Consider the following 23,838-nt stretch of genomic DNA (forward strand, 5'->3'; position numbering starts at 1 on the left):
GTGTTCCTTCTTAGCCAAGAGCATCACCTTCCCACGTCGCATCACAGGGGAGCAGGTGTGACTGCCTGCAACTCCATCCCACCCACTGGCATGCTGCAGCCACAGCCATTAGGTTCCCCAGGCACAAGTGGGTGACTTACTGAAATACCATCAGTGCATGTGCCAACCACATCATTCTTATACATAGGAAACCCATATTAAACCTACTCCACCAGCAACAATTAATTTTGGGGGGAGGGAGGAGGGTGATTTTTAACATCTAAAGCCCAAACAGATGGTAAATTCCTGCTTCAGGTTTTGTGGCCAGAATGTAAAGGCTCAGACATATCTGTCACAAACACCATTTCAAGTCTTTTTCTCCAAGCCTTTGTTTTCTTCTCATTGCTTTGACACCAACAGATTCCCTCTGGAAATTCAGGAACTGTGCCTGCAAACAGTACAGACCCAGATTTCTCAAGACCTAAAGCCTGGCATTGAAGAGAACAATCGCATCTGTCTCCAGTTTCTTTGGACAGACAAAATTTACTTTGGCAGGGCTTCTGCATTGGTGGGCAGAAAGTGCCTAGGACACTCTTCTAAATCATCCTCTTTTTTTTTTTTTTTTTTTTTTCTTCTTCTTGTATTTACTTCTGTCCTGGTTTCAGCTGGGATAGAGTTAATTTTCTTCTTAGTAGCTGGTAGAGTGCTGTGTTTTGAATTTAGGATGAGAATAATGTTGATAAGACACTGATGTTTTGGTTCTTGCTGAGTAGAGTTTACACTAGTCAAGGACTTTTTAGCTTCTTGTGCTCTGCCAGGTGCGTAAGAAGCTGGGAGGGAGCATAGCTAGGACAGCTGACCCAGACTGGCCAAAGGGCTATTCCATACCATATGACATCATGCTCAGTATATAAGCTGGGGGAAGAAGAAGGAAGGGGGGGACGTTCGGAGTGATGGCGTTTGTCTTCCCAAGTAACCGTTACGCGTGATGGAGCCCTGCTTTCCTGGAGATGGCTGAACACCTGCCTGCTGCTGGGAAGTAGTGAATGAATTCCTTGCTTTGCTTTGCTTGTGCGTGTGGCTTTTGCTTTACCTATTAAACTGTCTTTATCTCAACCCATGAGTTTTCTCACTTTTACTCTTCCGATTCTCTCCCCCATCCCACCGGGGGGGAGTGAGCGAGCGGCTGTGTGGTGGTTAGTTGCTGGCTGGGGTTAAACCACGACAACTTCTTACTTCCAAGAAAGCCTATGTGGGCCATAGTAGAAGGCCTCTCAAGGTGCCTTTCAGCCCTGTTTTATAGTGCTCTGGATAGAGCAAAAGAAACAAGGAGGGAATTTCATGAGTCTCTGATTTTAGGATGAATGAAAGAGAGAAGTTGCAGCATGTGAGGAATGAGGGCAGATGTCCCTGTAAGGCTCCAGCAAAGTCCACTCAGGACAAGGGGTGAGGAATAAACTCTCCCACCTTCCCCTCCATAGCTGTTAAGAGTCAGGATTTATTTTCCCCCTCCAGGACAGTTTTCTATATAGTCCAGGAATTCAGAAGGTGTGGGGGTGCCACTGGCGAGTCCCAGTGCTGCAACAGAGAGTCCTTGCAAGGAAGGAAAAGAATTCTCCCACCCATTAGGGGATGTGCCTTCATATTGTATATTTGTAATTTAAATTAATCATTAATTAATCATTAATTAATTTTTTTACTCAAAAGCATTCAGATCTATCCATTGTCCTTATGTGTAGCTAGACAAGAAAGTCACAAGGAAAAGTGCAGTTTCACTCTAGAAAAGTAAACTTTTTCTCTACTTGCTTTTGTCGTGTCTGTATCCTTTGCTGCTGTCTCTTACTCTTCCAAGGAAAGCGGATACTCTTTTTTGTAATAAAAGACTCAATTTTCTGTTTAAATTCAACTCAGTTTTTTAGGTAAACTTTGTTGGAAAAGCAACTGAAATGGAGCTGGCACATAATTCTGGTATGTAGAATGTAGATATTTCTGTGCAATGCCATTAATGTAAGGCTGCATGAACCCCCATTTCAGAGTCATAGGGTGTCTAATGCATATCCTGGGTTGATTTTTCAGAAAAAAGATAGGAGTGCCAAATTATTGCATTTGTACTGGCCAAACCTCCCCTCTCGGGTGAGAATTTCAAGTGTTGTGCAGAGTACCAGCCTTATTTCTTCCAACTTACCTTTCTCCCATCTCCTCCTCTTCATTTGGCAAACAAGGGTAAAACTCCAAAGTCCCCCCTGCATTTTCCTGTTCTTAGGTGTGGCGCTTTTTTTCTCTTGTCCTCTTTTTCATCTACATTACTTCCTCAAGCTGCCTTCTGATGTGGCAAATAGTGAAACTGTTAAAAATTATCACATCCCAAAGCAATGACAAAGTTTAATGTCCATGGATTACTTTGAAGAAAAAAGCCTATAAATATTGTCACTGGCCATATCAAGAATATTTCCAGGGCTCTTTGTTTTTGAAGCAACTCACAAACATTTGACTAATTAATTTCTACACAAGGCACAGGCTGCAGGAGGAGATCCTGCAGACCCCTGAGCATGTGGCATGTACCAGAGCCTCTCATTTTGTCCCCTGAGAGCACCCTGACCCTGCACAGGGTGCCTGGCTGGTATTGGCTTTAAATGTGTTGATAGGCCTATTGATCTGAATAAAAGCAACATCTGGGCTGTGACATGAATACACAAATATTTATAATTACTTTGCCTTCCTGGGAGTTGTGCGATCTCTGGGTTTTCATGATTCTGCTGTTGCTGGAGTAATGGGAACACACCTACCCAACTTGGAAAAAATGGACTTTTTATGGTGGAGAATAGCGCACAGATTAACCCTGCAGATCTAACCTGAGGGAAACTTTCACAACAAAATATTTTTGCAAAAATGTCAGGCTGGCAGGGGAAAAAGCATGGAGCGTTTGCATGCACATGGCAGGGAGATGCCAGCAGCAGTGTGAAGAGGAGCAGCCCCAGCACATGCTGCCCTAAGTGCAGGCAGCTGCCCAGAGGACACGAGGGACATCTGCCTCCACCTTGCTCAGACTGGAAATCTCTCAAAAAGAGAGAGGCTGGGCTCAGACAAAGCAACGTGGACCGTGGCCACAGGATGGCAGCAGAAACTCGTCGATCCAGTGCTGGCCTGAATTCTGCCCTGCTATGATGGACTTCCTCTATTATAGGTAGTAAATTGAATCGTTTTATTGTCTGGAGGAATCTTCTGAAGTCTTCCATCCAGAGACCTGCTTTGGTATTTCAAGGAGATGGTACAAAGATAAAGGATGACAGCACCCACACAGGTGTCCTGTGCCCCACAGCACATGGGTTTCCCCCAGCGGGACACGGGCACCCCTTGGGGTATGGTGCAAAAGGCTGGTAGGTTAATTGATAGGAGCACTCTGCTACTTCATCTGAGACATTGCAGAATCGCTGAGCACAGATTAATAAGAAATATATATATATATATATATAAAGGCTGTTCGTCCAACTTGTCCACCTCCCTCCTCCTCACTGCTGCCTCCCTCCAGGATGTTGGTTAGCCAACCTTTACATACTTAGGCTTTTCAGTCTTTCCAGCCCATTTCAGGTGCGTTGTTGCTCTTCTTCATTTTCCCTCCTTTTTATTGACTTGTTGGGCTGTGCTGTCAATAGCAGCTGGCTGTACAGACCTGAATGCACAGCGGGACACCTGCAAACCTGCTCAGGCCACTGGAAAACAAAAACACCCTCCCACTCCTCCTGCCTGTCCATCTGTCTGTCATCCTCTGGGTCTTCTCTCAAAGGCAGGGACCAGCTTTCAGCCACAGCACTGTATCAATGTCTGACCTGCTTTTCCTCTCCCTGTGCTTCACTGCGCAAGAACAGCTGGGCCTGAGCAGCAGCTGGAGGGACTCTGCAAACTTCACATCAGTGCTACTGCCTTTGCCCTGATCTTTCTGTCTGCTCTCTCTGTAATAATGTAGCTATATTTTCTCCTTTAAAAGACAGATATTAGATGTTTATGCAGGCAAGTAATGGTGGTAGCCCTAGGATTTTTTATTTTTTTTGATTTTCCATGTTTTGGTGAGCCTGAATTGACTGTCAGTGTTCCGTAAGTGAACTAAGACATAAATTTCGCATACAGATCTCCCATGATCAGCCCCTAGAGTAATATCCAGCCAGAGAGTTGCTTTGTTTGATTGTTTTTCTAGTTTAACTGCTTCACAGCATTGGCAAAGACAAGCCATGTGGTTTTTCTGAAGCCAGATTTTTACTTTTTGGTTAAAGACCTTAACCAGCCCTGTTGGGACCTCTGACACTTTCCCTGGGTGCACAAGGAGACAATGCTCTGTATCCAGCCCTGCTCTTCTCCAAGACATCTGCTCTTAAACCCAGTTGCCTGCCTCCAGCTCTGAGCATCCCAGTCTCCAGGTCACACTCCCCGGGCTTTGCAGAACTGCACAGAAAACAGCATGGGAAAAGAGACCAGTGCAAAGCTGTAATTCACATTTCCCCCAGAGAGGCTCCAGGTCTACCAGTAAAATTCTGGCCATTCAGATTTTGCATCCAGAGCTGAGAATACTCCCAGCCTAAATTTTCTCGTGCTATTTCAATGCCTGCAGGTGTAGAGGTTGGAAAGGAGATGACATTCAGTATTAAATAAGTTGTTTGGGCATTTTTCCCCCTCAGTGGAGGAGTGCTGCTTCCTCTCCTCCCAGGTGAATTGTCCCCCTTTCAAATGTTTTTCCCATCTCCTTTTCCTGTTCAAGTCCTCTACTTACATAGCTCCTTCCATTTTAATAGTTTGCTGCAGATTTTGTAAAAAATCAGGGAAACTCTTGGACCAAGAAGACCAAGGAAGTCTGAAGCAGACCAGGGTTTTCTCCAGACCATATGAACAGCACTATACCCCAGAGACACTGCACTTGTATGACACCATTACCCTAGACCTCAGGGTCAGGGGCCACAAATGAGGCTGGAAAGGGTGGATATAGGAGCAAAAGCTGGTGGTTGGTCAGGTAGGGTGGCTAGGTAAAGATCCATTCCCCCATGCTCTGATCTGAATCTGAATTCTCTCAGTGCCAGGAGGCACACAAGGCGCGAACATCATTCTTCCACTTTGATCGGTCTGCGGCTGCGTGCTCTGGAGTCCCAAGGGCCACAGCACAGTCTTCTATTGGTTTTTTCCTCAAGACATGACCGATCCAATTCCATCTCCTCCTCCTCACTTCATTACTGATTTTCTCCATCTCCGAGTTGATGCTCGTCGTTTCTGCAACTTTTTATTTTTTTTTCCGGGAGGAGGTAGTTGGCCTCCTGCCCAACCCCCATGACTTGGAGGGCCAGTGGTTTTTCTGTCAGGGTGGCCTTCCCTTAGGCTGCGTTGGTTCGCGGCACCTTCTTCAATTTTATCCAGTGCACCCTCCAGAGAGGGATGCCCTATCCAATTCCCCCATGCTGACCCCCCTAAATTATCTTACCCAGTGGTATTGAGTAGCCATAGTGCTGGAGGAGTGATGGGAAAAGTAACTGGGATGCAGTAGCACTCCATCACCCTTAGAGAAAAGCAATGCCTCAATATTTGACACTTCGGGGAAAGAATGAGCCCACAGTAGCCATCGTCCTCTATTGCTAAAGATCCCACTGGTGGGTCCATAGCAGCCCCTTGCCAACAGTGTGGAAGGTGGCTGGTGGATCCAAATCTGCCCAGACTCACTACTGTCGTGAATCAATATCTATCATCTTTCAGAGAGGTTTCTACACCACTGTGAGCTGGGGTTTTTTTCAACTCCCCATTAAGAAAGTCCATCCCCATCGAAACATATTTTAAGTCCTGTTTGAATTCAACAGGAGTCCATATCTCTCTTTAACCAACATTATCATCAGCAGAAAGACCTAAGATTGAAAGGGTGTAGAGATTCAGCCAACCATGTCACTGAAAAAAAGTGGTCCTGTTGTGATTCCTTTGATTTGGCCCTAAGAAATCCCATCAAAAGATGCACTAAATTGCTGGCTCACAGAAAAACAGAAGTTATTTTATCCAGGCTTCAAGGAAGATACATTTCCCCCTTCGACACAGTATCTAGTGAGTCCGTAACTTAATTGTTATGATTTGTAGATGAATATGATATCTTACCAACATTTTTGCCAGTGGTGGGTACTTTGAGCTTCTTTCACTTGAAGGATACAAAACGAAGCAACATCATATCACTATACAGTTACCAAGGTAACTGGAGAGAAAGATACTACCGGCTGGGGTTGCACACTTTGTGATCTCACTTCATTAGCTCATTTCTTTACATAAGCTTGCTTTTCTAGCTCCATTTCTCCCTTTGCTTTAAAACAACAAGAGAACTGTGAATCCACTAAGTCTCTTATGAGAAAGGAGATACTGCCCAGCAGCTATTTTGTGAGAAGCAGAAAAACCATTTGTGAGCCACTTGCCACTATGGTTTCATTCTGGAAGACGTTCATTCACCTCAAAAGGAGAATGATGGGAGGAAGTGTGTCATGAAGAAGGAACGAACAATGCAGTTTTCATTCTACCTTGGTGGCCAAAAATGTTGGCTCTCACACTCAGAAGACCTCCATGTCCAGGGGCCAAGCTGTGACGTCCATCCTCCTCCCATGCCTGGCATTAATTCGTTCTTGGGCTTGTGCTCTGGGGCGAAGCAAGAGCAGTGGGGAAATGGTCCAGCTGTGATTTGCAAGGTGTGAGCTGGGATTAACTCCTCAAAGATCACAGTGGGAGTAGCTCCCACACTGTCACAACATTTTAAAGGGTGGGTGCTAATACCAGTGCCAGAGGAAAATCAAACTAGGAATAGACCCAATATTCAGAAGAACACTGCATAAAGGTGCAGTGAATGCAACTGCTTCCTAAATGCAGTTCCTAAATGCTTCCTAATAAGCACCCAGGTGATTGCAATGCAACATAAATAAAATGCATTCAGGAGCATACAGCTGGAGGCTCAAGTGCTTCTAACAATTTAGTAACAAGGTTCTTCACTAGATTTTTTTTAATGCATTGCCATTGCAAAGTGTCAAGACAAGTTGATTTGTGACAAAATCAGTTCTGAAGTATGTTCAGTATAAACCCCAAACTCAAGCTAGGCACTACTTTGAGAAGGTACAACACTAGGATGGATAGCTGTACAAATGCATACCAAAGAGCAACATGCTGCTGCTGAAACACAGATATAAGACATCCAGAGATACATACCCTGCTTTAGTCCCTCCCCACTGTAAGAGAGAGAGGAGGGTGAGACAAGACAGGAGATGTTGCAGGGAGCTGTAACCTGTGTAGCACTCCAGGCCTCTCCCACATACGGTTTTGATGTTTGCTTTTCACTTGCAGTGCTGTAACTGCTTGCCTACATGCCTAGAGGCTGCTGAGGCAAAGTCTTTACCCTGCCATCCCAAGTGCTCTTATCCTCAGGGCCTTGCACTGGTGGATATGGAAGCACTGCGTGTGTTACTTTGGGGATCTTGTAGAAAGTGTTTGGCACCGACTGGTGAACTGCCCTTACTTCCCCTATATCACTGCCCTTTCCCTTGTTGCCTTTAGTTTACAACTTCAGATCCTAGTATGTAGTATAGTAGATAACAGTAATTCGCATTCAGATAGATGCTACCCAATACTGTACATGCACACAGCTCAATAACCAGCGTGTAACACCTGCACCTGATCATGCATACTCCAACCAGTGCTAAAAGCAGAAGTGAGAACAGCCCATAGAATTTGAGCAGGTCCTGATGAAAACTACATACTTGCTGCAGGGGAGGCAGGGTGCACTAGAAAGAAGCCCAGAGGAGAGTGCTTGCCTGGGGACTCCCAGCTGGCATCTGAGCTACCACCCAAGTGCCCAAGGATGGAAGAACAACTCCAGCCTTTGTCATCTGCTGGAGTCCAAAGACTTGGGTCCTGGGGCTTAATTTCTCCTCTTTATCAATCTCAGTTCCACTTCAGCCATCTCTGCATCATGGATGTAAAGACTTATTAGATGCTGGTATCAGTAATAAGCTAGGTAGCGATTTCAAAGAGACTGCTTACACAGAGGTGTGCTTGCACTGTGTTGCAGCAGGTACTGAATCAAAGCTTCCCTCGTCTGGTTCCATGCTCCCACCAGATACGCACTAAATGCAAAACTCAATGCAGAAAAGAGCCAGCCACAGAAAAATCAAGCCCAAACTCTCTCCCCCCTCCCCCCACCATTTTACTCTCTCTTTGCAATCCCAAAGTCAAGATACAGTGGTAAACCTGGGCAATTTGAGCCATGGAGGATACAGATCTCAGGTATTAGAATAACCCTTGCACACACCTCTCCTTGATACTAAGCAGTTTCCACCTCTAGCCCCTCATCATACCTTATTTGTGGTGCAGATGAGTGAATCATCATCCTGGGGACATCAACCCCCTGCCAGCTTGTTAACTTTTCAGATTTTGACTCATTTCAAATACACATGGCAGACTCAAGCCTTGCACTGCCTCCTCAGCTACACACTGATGCTTCCGGTGCCCAGGAAAGGTGTGCAAGCCAATGAGGACCATGCCACAAGCATGGGAATACATCCCACAGAAAGAAGGGTCCAATAGCCCAAGAGAGATAATATTTCTGAAATAAGGGGGTGGGTTTGTCCCAGTAGCATCTACTGGTGGTGACAGCAAAGTGCTCACTGATCTCTTTTGTGTCTTCAGTATGTGTTTGGTTGCCCATACTCTGATGGTTCATTTTCAGCAAGGTTGGTCTGAGTTGGGGGCAGGCAATAGGAAGAGCTACCAGCTCCATGCCTTCCCTACACCCTGTTATGTCTAAAAGACATGCCCAGGGGACAAATTATTTAACATAGGGACCATCTGTCATGCTCTCTCTAGGAGAGACCTGAGGCACGCTGGATGTGCTATGGGGAAGGGTACGGTAAAGCTGGGAATGGGATAGCTGTCCTATTACACCCTGTGCTTGTTATTACCAAAAAAAAGGGTAGCTGTTGAGCCTCATATCTTGTATTTCACAGCACATCAGCCTATCCCACTGCCTAGAGGGAAGAAGATAGGTCCTGGCCTGGTTTCTAATTTTTTTTTTTTTTTTTTAATAACACTGCTTGTCTCCCAAGCTGTGCATTCTTGCTTCTCTTTCCATCTTCTCCCTTTGAGAATGAAAGCAAGGACAGGTCACTTGCCTTTTTATATGAGCATCTCTCTGAACATCTCCAAGAGAGGGAGAGAGAGAAAAGGAAACCAAAAACACAAAACAAAATGAGAGAACATTTTTAATTGGAAGCGTTTTGTTTTCACCAAGATTTTAACTTTAGAGAGCGCCTCACAAATACTCTCTCAGGGTCCACTGCTGAATGGCTTTATTCTGCCACAGGCAGGCTTTCATGGTGCAGCACAATAGCTTTTGTTTCAGAAGTATAGGGCAATGAGGACCTTGAATGCCAGAGGTCTGTATTATATCCATAACTGTAGATTTGGATGGTGGAATGGAGGTTGAAGGAAGGTGAGAATGAAAAATTTCTCCATTGTATAGATGGAGTCCTTCCAGCAAACACTGGCACAATAGGAAGCACATTCTTAAGAGCTGAAGCAGACTCTGGATAAAGACTCACTCATTTTGTACATAATGGTCCCTGTGCTTTAACCTTGTACAGCTGCTATGACACCTGCTTTTCAAAGCTATTGTTGAAGAACAAGCAGAGCTTTGTCTGCTGTATACATTCTGCACCACACATGTTAACATTTCTCTTTTTGTATTTACTTTTGTTTCCCCCACCTTCTCTCTCCCTCTCTTTTTTTTTTTTTTCTTTTTTAAACATAACAATTATGAATGAATGGCTGGAAACTAATTTCAGCCTTGATTCTGGCAACATCGTGTCCAGTCTGAAAGTCTCAACATATTGTAATGCAGAATAAAGGGCAGATATTAGACTGGAGAGTACTACTTTCCTTTTCTATCAAACCATTGGTCATTGTGTCTCTGCTTCCTCCTCTTTTTTCCCCCAGTTCCCTCCCTTTCCATCTCTCTGGCTCTGATTTGAAAGGATGGGCAGAACCCATCAGCTCATCTGACCTCCAGCAGAAATAGCTGGAGGACTCCGTGGCACTGGCTCACTCATCGCTGTGACTCACTGGGACACGTCTGGGATGGACAGTGGGAAGTCCAGGTCATCAGTGCTCGTGATGAAATGGGAAAGGTTTGGGGCACCACAGTCCTCAAGTGGCCTTTTCTTGGGCAGGGATCCAACCAAAGACAAAAGCAAAGAAAACCTGCAGCACATGGGATCTCTGTTATGTTCCTCTCACTTTGTGATCTGCAGTGGAAGTAGGGCAAAGACATTATGTCCTTCTGAATTACCTAAAACTCCCCGATTTCCAAGTTTATTTAGCTGAGTAGGTGCTAGCTACAGGGGGCAATGGGAATAAGAAAAACTGCTACTGATCTATCAAGGAATAAATGAATGATGACTCTGGTCAATGGAGCAGCTAAAATCCAGGTCCCAAGATCTGATAGTGAATCATATAATGACAAGGTATTGATGATGTCCACTCCATGGAAATATTTGTGAAGTAGTGAGTAATCTTCCAATGCCTCATCCCATGGGTGATGGCCTCTATGTCATAAAGCAGATCATCTCTATAGGGAGGAGGTTCTGCTTAATTTTCTTCAATGAGCAGAATCAGGACCGATGGTAGGCACCAGTCTGGGTCTGGCTCTTCTCTGACCAGCACAGGCTCCAGCTTTGGCAGTGGCTTAAAGCTGTGGTGATGCTCTTAACTATGTCCTTTTATGAACACACACACAGGAACATCAGAGTAGGAGAGGATGGCCAGAGGTGAAAACAAGTGATCCACTCACATAAGGTTGGTTATTCCAAGCATGTTGCATTGCCCCTGAGCAGTACAAGTTAACAGGTCCAATGTGCAGCAAAACCCTTAGTAACCACCACCATTAAAATTGTGTGGGCTTTATGCTTGCATTTGTTTTTGTGGTTTGGGAGGTTTCCATTGGTTTGTGGCTGCAAACCCAGCTCCGCTCAAAGGCAGATTTTGAGGGCTACAGGGAAACATCTCCTCCTCAGCTAACCTCCCTTCCCAGAGCAAGAGTAAAGCTCCTACAGAAGGGGTAGGGAGGATTGCCCATGCCCAGACTGTCAGATTCAGCCTCTTTCCTGACACTGCTATTACTATGGCATGAGAAGAGACATTAATGACAGTGAGAAGTGTGAGGTAGGAGTGGTTCCCAGGTCCTAGGCACTAGACATATATTTTCCTTTTTTCAAAGAAAAAAAGAAAAAAAGAGGCCAAAATATGAAATTAAAGGCAGGAGGCTGGTTTCTGAAATCAGAAATTCAGCTTTTCATAAGTCTATTTGTTTCATGCTTGCTTTCATTTCTAATTATTGACAGGAAGTGCCTACTACATTCACTTGGTCTTTAGCATGTTCATACTTGTTGGGGAAGGGAAAGATCCATGGATGTATCCAGAAGACATCCACTGTCTTCAAAATGTGAGCAGCTGGCAGGACAGCAGGCAAAAGAGAGGGGTAGGCTAGAGGAGGGCTAAACACTGAGCTTCTGCTGGGCACAAATCTTGGATGCTGGGAGAGATTCATTGGCGCAAAACCTGCCTTAGGACTGTGTTAATCAGAGCTGGTGCCTGAGATGGGAAACTTAAATGGGACTCTCACAAGATCAATGTTATTTCTGAAACCTCACATCCTTTACCGACCTGAATAGAGGCATTATTTCCTTTTTAAGTATGTTTCTCATTTGACCGGTTTGGCATGAAGCTTGGACATGTGCACCTTTCAAGTCCAGACACTGGGAGCTGAATGAGAAATAGTTGAATAAGAATGATGAGAAATTATAACACAACTGTTAAAAACATGTCTCAAGATTTTCGTGCCAACCTCCTGAATTAAGCATCCCAACTCTTAGCAAGAGATGTGTCAGACTGCTGTGCTGCATGAGTCCTTCCCAGGTATGTTGGAAGGGAGGTGTGAATCCCAGCAGGCTGAATTTCATATCTGTAGAAGTAGGAATGTTTTGTCAACTAAAAAAAAAAAAAAAAAGCAAAGAAAAAGCCAGAGTGGTTACAACTTGCGCATTCAATGCTTAGTCCTCTTTCATGTCAGACCCCCAAGATCAGTTCACGCCTCAATATCTAGACTGTTAACAGAGCATGAGACAATTCAGGCAGTGAGCCATCTGGAGCATAATCCTGCCGTTTGAAAGCACATAAAGGCACTTCATAGCAGCAAGTGTCAATAGTCACTCCCCTATTGATATAACATCCCTTCCCTCCCCCATAAACTCCATCTGGCAAAGAAAATAAAAAAGGGTTATATGAAATGTAACCCAAGCATAGCTATAAAAGATGCTTCATAAAAAAAAAACCAAAAAGGTGATATTTAATCTGCTAATTCATGCTCAGGTCCTTGTTCCTTGTTTAGGAAGTGTGTCCACACAACAGTTCTGATTGATTAGGGCAGAGGGGGAAAATACAGCTTGCATCCTCCACCACATAAACTGCTGGGAGACCTGGTGGATAACAGACAGAGAAAAGACCTAGTGGAAAGAGGAAGAGGTGGATGCTCAAGTAGCCTTTAATCCATAGTCTCATTACAAACCATTGGACATCCCTGCAGTGCATGCATTTTTTTTGCATCTCCAAGTTGCTGGGGGACACAGCAGCAGAACTGAAAAGGAGCATGGACAAGGGATGTGCTGCCAGAGGATTTTGGAAGGGAAGCAGAACTCAACTTGCTGCAGACATATAGCTTGCACTATGCAAGCTATACACCACAGCTGGGACCCAGGCAGTGCTCAGCCCACTGAATCTGCCTCTCACACCCTAGCACCCTGCCCCATGGGTAAAGGCAGTGCCAGCACAGCAGCAGGGTTTCCTTCTGTCTGTCAGACAAAAGCCCCAAAACACATCACCATCTCTTTCAAAATGCCCTGCAGTTGCCCTGAAAGATTCCAGGTCCATGCTTTTCTTGAAGAGCAAGGAGTGACAGGCAGAGGGTAGATCTGAAAACCCCTAAGGAGTGATCAAGGAAGAATTTAAGCACCTACATCAAGAAACATAAACCACAAAATCTCTCTTTTGGCAGCTGAGTGTCTGCTAGCATCTAAATCCCTGCTAGACCACACATGCAGAAGCACTGCCCTCATGCAAGGGCTGGCCAGTCAGGATGCCACATGTTCTCCAAGGTGCAAGGCCCGTGAGAAATATCTGGGCCAGTTCCTAGGAGTGCCTCAGAAGAAGGTCTAACCTGTTGGACAGAGGAGGGCTGGACATCCCTTCCCCAGTCCCATCAAAGTGGCATAAAAAGGAGTACATCTTTAACAGTGTCCCAGCAGCCCAGTTAACCATGCCCAGCAACATGTCTGAGATGTGAATACCAGTCTCAGAGCAGGTCCTTATTCTATGCTACAAGAAAATGCCACCATCAGAGAGTCACCATTTCTCTAGCCCCAGCTTAGGTGTTTCCTAGGCTTTCCTTAATGCCACACAACTCCATGCAGTGGCTGCAGGGACCCTCTTGGCTATCAGCTGTCCCACTCCACCTGAGAGAGGTCTTATCCACCCATACTGAGTTCATTAAACCCATTCTCAGACCCACATCAAGCATGGGGACATGGAGCATCACCAAACCTGTGCCCTTCTCTGGACCTGGGACTGTGATTTGAGAGAAAGGTCCAGACTCCTAAAACTTACAAACCTTTTGCATAGTCCTTGTGGGAGTTAAATGTCCCTCCTACTCATCATCCTAGGCTCCTGCAAGTTTTTCAGAAGGGTCTTTCCCTTTGTTTCTAGGAGTCAGTGTTTTTGGGAGCTGCTGGTACCAGTTACTCCCAGAAAGCTGTCTAGGCAATAGAGCATCCTGAAGGAAAAAGCACAAAATAAGTGTGATTTACTGTAAAACTATCAAAAGGCACCTTTGCTATCCTGATGGGGAGCAAGGACGTACTTCTCTTGCATGGAAGGAAACAGAAGATGTAAGAAGAGACCTTCAGAGGCCATAGATGGGGTGAAGCAGAGGTGACTTGGCTGTCCAGTTTTTGCATCAGTCAAATGAAAGATGATTTGCAAAAAAAGCAACCCTGATTGGTTAATGAAAATCTCTCAATTTACAGCAGCAAAATGCTGGGTGCCATCAAATGCAAGCCAAAGTTAAAGCTATGACTGCTTTAATAATCAATGACTGCAGAGTATTTAAAAAAACAGCTAAGCTTTCAGGGGCTTAAGACTTATTGCTCGCGTTTTCTCAGCTTTCTTAAAGAAAAAAGGGGTGTTGTAGAAAATGGTCAAATTTATCATTTATAGCAAAATATTAATGTAGCAGCAGGAGACTTGATGTGGCCATCTATCTACAAGCATTCAGACTTCAAAGGAAGCATAAACATGAAATTAATGGTTTGTCTAGTGTAAAGGAAAAATAAATGCAAATGTAGCCTCATTAATACCAAGTGGGTGACTTCTTGGTTTATGGGGTTTGGATTGATTTTGTCAAAGGCCAATAGATTTATTAAAAATGTCTTTTAAATTTAGCATCCGTATACCCATTAGTTGAAAGAAATAAAATTCTCTGCAATTGCCACCACCTCTCCTCCTCCTCTCCCCCCTCCCTGGATGTTGTCTTACCTAAATAAAGTTCTTGCATTAGGACTCACTTTCATACTGAAATATGTCTCTTGTAGGAGCTGCTATAAACATCAGCATTTTCCACAGCGTTAGTTTATGGGCAGAGTGAATTTTAATGGCATCATAATCTCACTTCAATCAATTGTGGTACATGGGGGGGCAACCTTAGGGAGTGCCCATTAACCAGAGCTCTGCATCACTCCCAGTGCTCAGGAGCTTCGAAAGGGTGCTTAGAGGATTTTTTTTTGTTTTTTTTAACAAAATGTTTGTTCTTGGCTGTTTCACCTCATTTCTCATAGCTCAAAGTGGGCTGAGAGGATTCTCATTCGTCTTCTCAGGATGTGTTTTCTTACTGGGACATCTCATGTCCATTCTCTACCATCCCTCTGACCCACCAGACCAGGATGGGATGCTTTCCAGATGTCACAGTAAAGGATGGCAGCTGGTGCCTGCACGATTTAACATTCAGGGATCTGACGATAGATCTACCAGTTGGCATGACATAGTGGCTGAGCTGATTTAACCCCTTCAATGTACACTGTCCCAACACACACCGTCTCCTGCAACAAGGACTTGCCCAAAACCAGAGGTCAGCAAAATGTGCTTGTGCCTCTCAGGCCCTCAAGGAAGAGCCTGAGCTTGCACCATGTAAAAACCTTTTTCCTGTGTCTTTTGACCTGTTGAAGCAGGCAATACTCTGCACCATGTTTCCACCACTCATGGAGCATGAGATCATGTCCTCTCTGAGACAAACCCCTAACCTAGCATATAGCAAGGTTAGCTGATGTATAGTATGGGGTTTTCATTAGGAAAATGGAAGAATACAACCTTATAGTCCCATATCACACATTTTTGGGTTGCTGCAGGACTCAAGGTCACAATTCCCCACTCCAAAAAATCATTAGGAAGTTATCCTGAAACACAGTTCTTTGGTTAAAGTTGATTTGTTCACACCATTTTAAAGAAAGAATTTGCAGAGATATTGCTGTGCTCCCACGTCTGTACAGGAAAATGGTACAATGTTATGGGAGAGAAAGGAATGGACAGAAACAAGGAGGATGAAGAGATCTGGGCCCCAAAGATGTGCTTGGTCAAGTAACAGATGAGATAAGGGAGACACAGGTGACTAGGAGAGAATAGACCTAAACTCAGAAAAGGCCAAGCTTGAAATCCCTTTTAACAGGTAGGGGTGTAATGCAAGGGAGAGACACACATATGTATCAAATCTCTGTGTATACACAAGAGAAAAGAAAAGGTCTTCACTCATTTTCTTCATTAAAAATAAATGGGAATGCTTCTTAAGATAAACTTACTCTAAAGTTCACAAACAAAACCAATGACAGCTGCATGAGGAGCACCCTTTCCTGTATCTCAGTCATTTTATTTCTATAACTCTGATCTAATTTTTTGTTTAAGCAGACTACAAAAATTGAATCATTATGTTTGCCACACAGAAAAACCATCTGATTTATATGATCTTTGCCAGTCAAAAGAAATGAAGGCATTGGATTTCCTGTGAATTGTAATTTTACATATACCTGAACAGTAATGTAAAGATTGCAAGGGGATCCACCACCTCCCACTCTAGTACAGGATGCCACTTGGGTGCAGTGATTGGTTCTGGCATTCTTGAAAACTCTAGATTTGCACTCTCACTGCAGATTTTCCTTCAACCAGAAAAAGAAACCAGAATGCAACTAGATGTTTTGCTACTCAGTTCTAGAGGTCTGTATTGCAGGAAGTGATCATATACTTAGAGGACAGCTAGAGTCCCCTTGAACTAGATTCACTGTTGATAGTGCAGGACCAGCTACATACACTGAGTGTGTTTGAGGCACGTAGGCAGACACAGGCAACCACAGATGCTGGGCCAGAAATAGGACAATTTCCCATAAAGGCTATCAAAATAAAAAAGTGTATGTAAATGGATTTATTCCAAGAAAAATAGCAACATTTCAGCTTGCGGACTTCCATTAAAAACAGAAGTGTTTTCAGTACAGTGGAGTCCCTGGGTATCTGCAGTGTACCTGGTAAAAGCTCCCGTGCCATACACCACAACATGCCTTTCACTATTTGGTGTGTGAATTCCTATTAAAAGTGACCCCATCTGCTGTCACTATCAATGCATAAATCTCCAGGCTGACAGCGATTAGCAGAAGACAAACGGTCAAAAAAACATAACACTCTCCTTGACCTAGAAATCATCAATTCAGGAAAGCATCTGAAAACACCCTGGAACCTGTCAGCAGAGCTGGGAGGGGAACAAGTCTCCCGACTCATTTAAATCTTTTAGATGCAAAATGTTTGTCCTACATGGACAGGTCAAAATCAAAACCAAAATAAGAAAAGAAAATTCAACACAAACCGTGGCTTCGCACACAAGTGCTTTGTTTTCTCAAACCAGAAACAAAACATTGAGAGTAAAATACCCTGATTAGGTTTCTCATTGCATCCACGTCCAAATGCAAACTCTGCTTCAAGGGGAAAAGTTGATGTTTTAAACTGAAAATGCCATTTCAGCCATTGCAGAAAGATTCCCAGGTTACTAACACAAGCCAGAGCTGATCCCTTCCATGGAAATCTTCATGGCTGGGCTTTCCTGAACATACAGAAGATGTTGAGAAGGAACTGGCCCCATTAGCAAAATGCTTGTTGCAGCACTTTAGGTGCCCATTCACCTTGCAGCAGAGAGCAGGAAGTCTGGCTGAGCCCACACAGTCTGGAGCAGGTGTCTCAAGTCCTCTCTCAGACTTGGGAAGCCAACTTTTGGCATGGCCAGAGCACAGTTTCCAAAATATATGGAGCCCCTGATGCCTGAGCACCTCCCAGGTTGTATTTGTAGCTTGATATAGCAAACAGCCATGCCACGTTTTCATGGCTGTGGAGAGACATGCAAGGTGGAGAGGACAGGTACTGACAAAGAAACAAAAAGAAAGAGCAAGCTAAATAAAAGCTGGGGCCAATCCTGCCTCCCCCACGTCCCAGTGAATCTGCATTGTTTCCAGTATGGAGAGGGAAGAATTAGAGTGTCTGGTGGCAGAACTCAATTGCAAGGAAAATCTGAGCACACACAGACATGCCCCATCCCCTGGGGGTAACCCAGCAAATTAACAACGATGCAGGGTAATGGGTAAATAGGTGGAACAGTCCCTCATCCTATGTCAGTTGCTGTCTAGGACGTGTGCCTGATGGGAGCATCACTCATAGCTCAGCCTGCCCTGGGGTAGACGAGTCTCCTGCAGAGGAGCCAGCCTCTCGAGTCCCAAACATGCCATGCCATTAGCACCCAACTCACATACCTCCCACTTCAGACTTCTTAGGAAAAAAAATATTACATTTTAGGAGTTCAGGGCATGGCATCCTATGTACATAGACCTAAGCATTAGGAGCAGAGAGAGATGGACTGTGTTGTCATTCAATACCTTTCAGGGATGGGTTTCAGGAAAGCAGCCACCTCCTACTGCTGTAGCACAGAGGCAGCTCATTTCGTCCTGATACAAACCAGGACCATGAACCAGATCACCTGGATGTATTTTGGATTCACCAGCACCTACTGATACAAGACAACTGCCATCCCTTGCAGCCAGTACCAAACCACTAGCCAAGACTTTCCTCGTTCCTAGCTCAGGATGGACTCAACCATTTGCACCCCAAAGCAGGTCCAGATCCCGAGACAACCCTCTGCCACAGCTCAGCTGAGTCTGCTGGGCTGCACAGCCTCCTCTGGAGCGATGGTCAGCCCTTTTATCAGACATTGAGCACAAGGAAGCTGCCCAAACAGTTGTCCTTAATGAAAGCTTTTGTCTGGCTTCAGAAAGAGCTAGTGAATACATCTGGCTGCTGCTTCTCCTCCTTTCTGTAAGTGCTTCAGGGCCATTCTGTGTTGCCCACACTGATAGCAGACAAACAGGATTCATCTGGCTTTCCCTTTCTCATTTCTTCTTTCTAATAGGGCTCAGAAAAAAGTGATGAACTACTGCAGTAAGTGCATTTATGTTACACCTGCAGCATCTATAATATTTTGGCATGCTTGCAGAGCAAGAGACACCTCTGTTATTTTGCAGCCATCCAGTTGGACAACCCCTTGAGCCTTGTCTACAATGCTGCTACCATTATCCTCACTAGACACGTGGGGACAAATCCAAAACACCAGAGCAGAGCTAGTCTGTGGTGAGAGATCAGCTTATACAACATTCATTGCACAGGTAAGGCCACCATGTAAGAAAAACAAGATTATGGGTGATGTTTCTTTTCCAGCCTTCAAAATTCAGAAAAAAGATGAGACATGCTTAGGGAGAATGTTCTCAGTATATCTCTTCTTGCATCTTTATTTTCATTTTTCAAAATTAAATATGGAACAATCCAGGGTGGTTTTTTTAAAGATGATATTAAAATGAACATATTTTTGCAAAATGCTTCCTCTTAGTATGTTTAAAGACAGCTTTCATGCTCTGAAAAATCTCAGCAAGGAGAATTTATTTCCAGTCCTTCTGAGATGATTCTTTCAGCAGAGCTATTCTCAAGCTAGGGTTGCAGAGAGCTGGGTGTAAACTTGCTTTCTCTCCTATTGGGATTTTTTTCGAGTTGATAACATGCTCCATGGGGCAAGATGAGGCAAGGAAGATGAAGTTTTTTCCTGGAGAGTAATGCTGTTAATCTTTCTTTCTTATTATTTGCTTAGTGCAAGCAAGCTTGGAGCTTTCCGGCAAGCCCAAGTATCCCAGTCCAGTCTGAGACTGGAAACCCCCTTGAAAATTAAGACCAGGTAGGATATCTACAGCCACATACTTAATCTATGGGTTTCTTACATTTGGAAGGCAGTAGAATTGCCCTGCTAAATATCTACTAAATTAGCCATAATCTGCTCAATCTCTCAAACCAGCAAGCTTTTGCCATTACTGTATCACACTCAGTAACGTGTCTCCCTCCCCTATGTACCCAGCCTAGTGCCAGGTCTTCAAAGCACAGCACATCTTTCCCTCTGCCTCCAAATGCAGCCATTTACCATCTTCCCCCAGTGAGCACCTGCAATCCAATGGGCAAGAAGCTTCAGCGTGATGGACTTCGCTGGGACGTTCCCTGGCAGCTCTGCATCGTCCCCTCTCTCTTCTTCCAACCAGCCTGCACTGGAGTTTGCAATTCTCTTAACCCTGCCTCCAACAGGCATGGGTTTAGATGCCATGACAAGGTATAGTCTTGCCTGGTGTCAGTTCATCTCTGTGATCATCTTCCAGAAGGGTTTACTAGTCTTTCCTTGCTTTGCTGCATCTGTATTGTTCCTGGTGGAGTCTTGCAAGGACTGAATCTGCCTTCCCTCTCTTCGAGATGAGCAAAATCATGTTTCCTATCCAACAGCAAGTCCCAAATCCATCCCACAGCTTCACAAGAGGCTGGGCATTCAATTAACCATGTTTTAACTGCAGATTAGGTAAACTAATCTGCAGTCTGACTGTGCTATGTTACTGCAGCTTGAACAATTCCCTACAACACCCCAATATATACAATGAAAATTTTCTCTCTTCCATGTCATCTGACAAGCAAAGTTTTAAGTTTTCCCTCCCTTGTACACACATTCCCCATGTCCCTGGTCAGACAGCTGCAGACTTTCCTACCTGACCTGAATTGTCTAAAGGGTCCCTACACGCTTCATGCACCAGCTGCTTAGGAAAGCAGGTCTTCGTCCTGCATGTATCAACATGAACCTTAGATAATAAATGGAGGACTAGAAGAAGAGAGAAATCATCAGGGCTGTTAATTTGACACCGACTCTTTTGATCTCCTCTTTAGATCATAAGGAAAGGGTAAGTGTGCTTCCTTTTAATCTTCACTCCTGTACTTTAAAGGCCTCAATAATGTTCCCACCAACCAGATCATTTTCATTTGCAACTCTAATTAATCTGTGAATAAATATGCTTCGGAGAGGTGGATTGATTTAAATGAGGGCTGTCTTTTCACCTTTAATCTATAATGCTGCATTTCTCTCTCTTGAGAAAATAGCTTCTAGCTTGCACTCTCTCCCTTTCTCCCCAAGTTCATGCAAGGCTCTTTCTCCTCTTTTTTATTATTATAAAATAATGGCTTCAGCAGGTGAATAAAAGGTTAGGCAAGTTTGACAAAAATGGGAAGCTATTCACCCTTGCTACCTTTAATCTACTGCATTCTCCTCCTAATGAGTGTAAATTACCCAAGCTATTTCACAGAGTCTTTATATGGCATAATACCAGCCAGCAGGCCATTCTCAGAAGGGCGTTTTTATATTATTAGTATTAGTATTATCTTTAATCTTTTGTGGTGTGAAGAATGGGGACAACACAAGGATCCACACAAAGCAGTAGGAGCCAGGCAGAGGGGAACCTAGCAGGGCTCTCTGGGCCTGTGTGAAGGAATGGTTCCTCCATCAGAAGGATCCAGCAGCCAAGTGGCATCCTTGTAGGATAGAAACCCACCAAAAAAATCCAGCCTCATTAGCTCTGCAAAGCTTGGCTAAAGCCACATCAGTGTGCCTGAGTTTTCCAGACCAGTCATCAGTGGCTTCAGCCAGGGTTGGGAGAGGAAAAGTTATCTAGCCCCATAAACTCCCTCGTATGCAGTCTTTACGGCCTCAAGCTATGCCAGGAGAAGTTTACGTTGGATATTAGGAAAAACTTCTTCACTGAAAGGGTAGTCAGGCACTGGAACAGGCTGCCCAGGGAAGTGGTTGAGTCTCCATCCCTGGAGGTATTTAAAAGACAGGTAGATGTGGTGCTTAAGGACATGGTTTAGTGGTGGACTTGGCAGTGCTAGGTTAACGGTTGGACTTGATGATCTTAAGGGTCTTTTCCAACCTTAATGATTCTATGATTCTAGTGCCAGTTTGCAGAACGAAGGTCTTGGCATAGATGCAGCGAAGATCTGCCCATGTGGCAAACCGCATGCACACAAGCAGTGCCATCTACCTCCATAGCACAGAGGTCCAGACAAATCCCATCTCTGATGTGAACAGAAAAAACTGTTCTCAGATGGTCCCATTTTGGGAAGATGAGAGAGCTGGGAGGTGGGGGAGCCAGCCCACTCATGGGGATGTTGGGTAGCAACTGCGTGCATCCACAGCACATGGAGCAGCATTAGAGGAGCATCCTGGATGACAAACTCACAATCTCTGAGGACAGAAGGGATGAAGAGGAAAGCTAAAGTAAAACATCCTTCACAGCCTCTGACAAACAACAAACTGAGGGGAGATCTAGGAGGAAATCTTGCAATGTAGATCTCAAACTGGCCAATACAACCAACAAAGAAGTAACTCTGATTATTGAAAAGAAACCAAACTAGGGTTACATGCAAAGGACCACTTCAGAAGTGAGTCACATCTTCACTGATGATCTGGAGAAGGCATTTAAGGCATTTCTCCTGGAGGTATTCAAGTCAAATCAGAAGCAGCTATGAATGACAGTTACAAAGGGGCTACAGCATACAGGATTTGGTCAGGAAAAGTGCAAGGTATCTCACTGTTGGGGTTAAATATTCTGCAACACTCATACCCAAGGTGGAAAAGAGCCTGGGAAGCTACAGTGTGGGCAGGGACTTTGCCTTCAGGTGAGCACCATGTTAAACCTGCACTCGCAATAGAATAAGAAAGCAACAAACAGACAATCCACAAGCAAAGAAAGCAAGAAACAGATGATCCACAAACAGTCAAGTTGACTTAAGGAATTGCCACTGCTCATCTGAGATGCTCTAATAGACTGGGAAAGCAGTAAAAGAGCTCTTGCTGTTCCAGTGATGTGTATTAGTTCCTACCACCTATGGAGACTGTTGGTAACAAACGGGGAGTGTTATCACTTTTCAGTGGGAACACCAGTGAGAACCCATACACCCACTGACCCTGCCAGATCCATTGAGCCCAGTGATAAGCATCAAGCCACATCACTCGCTAGCATGAACTGATGCCACCCCACAGCATCAATGGGTGTCACCATCCCCTGCCAGCCACTGTGCTGGAGCCAGGCTGCATTACAAGGAGGGCAGAGAGAGGACTGGGTACGGCTGGGTAGCAGAACTGAGCTGAGAAACTCCCCCCCTCCCAAATTTGGCCAGCAGTCTGAGCAAGAATTGGAGTTTACACACATAGGCAAAGATAGTAAGACATCAATAAAATCCTCCTGGAGCAGAAAGAAAATCTTGGCTTTGCTGCAAGCAGTAACTAGGCCATTCACAAGCCCAGCCTATTGCTAAACCCCTTCAGTCATTTCTCTCATCTCAGGTTGGTTCAGGTCTCCATTAATTCTGTTATATTATATGTCTTGCATTTTTTTTTTTTTTTAAATTTGCCACTTGTGATTATTATTCTGCAGTCTAAGAATGCCTCATATTCAGAGGTTCCTTTGTTTGACTCTTATTATGCACACCATATACGTTCAAGGTCGCTAGATAGTCTATTATTCAAGCGGGCACTTTTTTCCTTTTTTATTCTCCCCTCCCCATAGAGGCTCAGTTCAAGGTCTCACATTCTCCGCTTTCCCCCCTAAGTTTTGCCATTTCTTTTTCTTATAAAAACATTTTCCCTTGCCTCACAGTCTCCAGTAGCTTCCATTCAATTCAGTCCCTGCTAATATATATCCACAAGAAGGCCAGGGCAGACCCCAAGTCAGCTGCTTCTGCTGTTTTAAAAGAACCAAAGAAAGCTCTTTATTTTCTTAGACTCTCCAGCAATTTCTTGAGTTGCAAACAGATATACAAAGCATTCTTAGAGGTGGCCAGGAGATTTCCATGTCATTTGCAGCAGTACTGACTAAATATCAGGCTGCTGTGTAGGGACTTGGGTGATAACCACCCCAGGAAATGAACACTTAGAGTCCTAGCCACTAGACATGAATTTTAGCTGTACTGCTGTTGTCTTGCTTGCAACAAGAGGTGAAACAGCAAGGGATTGCCTAGCAGACTGATGTTTAATTTTGGATGAACAATGGAAATATGGCTTTAGCCCACTACAAACCTGCTTGTTTGTAAAGTGACACCATCCTCAATAAATCTGCCTGTATTATCAGTCATCTCTCATTACCCACTATGTTTATGTACATTGTCTGTGCAGGAAAAAAACACCTAACTAACTGCTTTATGAGCTCTCCAAAGAGGAGACTCGCAACACCCACTCCTGTGAGCATGAGGTGCAGTCGTGATTTCATAGCGTGCTTTAAGACAACCACCAAAACAAGGAAATTCAGGCTGATCCACTTGAAATTGGAGTCACTA

The sequence above is a fragment of the Platalea leucorodia genome (assembly GCF_965183815.1).
Source record: "Platalea leucorodia genome assembly, chromosome: 8".
NCBI classification, from domain to species: domain Eukaryota; kingdom Metazoa; phylum Chordata; class Aves; order Pelecaniformes; family Threskiornithidae; genus Platalea; species Platalea leucorodia.